Source organism: Coturnix japonica, unplaced genomic scaffold (genome assembly GCF_001577835.2).
Source record: "Coturnix japonica isolate 7356 unplaced genomic scaffold, Coturnix japonica 2.1 chrUnrandom715, whole genome shotgun sequence".
In the NCBI taxonomy this organism is placed as follows: Eukaryota; Metazoa; Chordata; class Aves; order Galliformes; family Phasianidae; genus Coturnix; species Coturnix japonica.
This window is the reverse complement of record NW_015440078.1, coordinates 8044-9601: the sequence shown is the minus strand read 5'-3', so window position 1 is coordinate 9601 and position 1558 is coordinate 8044.

The window sequence follows — 1558 nt, the reverse complement described above, 5'->3', positions numbered from 1 at the left end:
AGTTTTCCCATTTCCATTCCCCCCGCAAATCCCATTTTACTTCTTCGCACTTTGCCCATTTTACCGCCATTTCGCCCCCATTTTGGCCGCCCCCATCCCTTTCCCCCATTTAACGCCCCCATCCCTACTTTAACCCCCCATTTTACGCTCCATTTCCTCCCCCAAATCCCCATTTTCCCCGCAATATCGTCCATTTTCCCACATGTTTAAGCCACTTTACCCCTCCAAATCCCATTTTAAAACCGCCAAATCTCCATTTTACCTAGTTGTTATCCACATTGTTCGCCCCTCAATCCATTTTACCCCGTGCATTCGCGCTTCCCTCATTTGGCCGCATTTTACCTCCATTTTATCGGAGAGTGAGGATGGGCTGGACGCCAGTTTCTTCCACCAGTATGGGGCTGCAGCGGGAAGTGTTTTAGTCGGTGGTGCGCGCTAATTTGGTTACGCGTATAATATTGCAGCCTGCATATGTATTAGAGCGGTCCGGGCGCTGCATTTGGATGGAGTTCGTAACGCCGGCATTTTCCTCCAGGGGAATATGTGCTCTCTTGTGACTCGCCGGAAGCAAGTGGGAGGTTGTGACACCGGTAACAGGGGACAGTTCCGCATTTGTCGCGCGTCGCGCAAGATAGGCCCGCGATTTCTCCCCAGCATTCTTACCCCATTTTCCCCCCATTTTACCATAAATCCCTCCCAAATCTCATTTTACCCCCATTTTACCCCGCATTTTCGCCCATTTTACCCAATTTACCCCATTTTCCCATATTCCCCCAAATACCCATTTCCCCCCCAAATCCATTTTAACCCCACCATTTTTCCCATTTCCCATTTCCCCATTTTACCGACCATTTCCCTCCCATTTTTGCCCAATTCCCCCCATATTTACCCCCAATTATCCCCCCATTTCTTCCCCCATATTTATCCCCATCCTCGGCCTCCCATCCTCCCAGCAGTGCCTGGTCCCATCCATCCCATTTTACCCCATAATTTTACCCCCCATTTTACCCCATTTCCCCCCCCAATCCCATTTCCCCCCCCAAATCCCATTTACCGCCCATTATTACCCATTTTCCCCCCATTTGTACCCCATTTAAACCCGCATCCATTCCCTCCCAAATCTCATTTTAAACGCCTCCCTACCTCAACCCCACTTTAACCCCAATTTCTACCGCCATTTTCGACCCTCATTTCCCCCAAATCCCATTTATCCCCCCCATTTTTACCCATTTTCCCATTTTACCGCGCACTTTACACCCCCCAAAATCCCATATTTTCACCACCAAATCCCATATTTACCGCCACTTTACCCCATATCACCTACCCATTTACCCCCCAGTTTACCGGTATCCAGTTTTCTCCCCGCACATTTTACCCCATTTTAAGGCCGCAATCTTTTCGTTATTACCCCATTTTAACCCCATTTTACCTCATATCCCGCCCAATCTCCATTTAATACCCCATCCTTATTTTGAGCCCCGCATTTTGACGTAATACTAGCACGGAAACAAATGGTTGGTATGGCGGTTATATGGGGTTAGATGGGGTTAGATGGGGT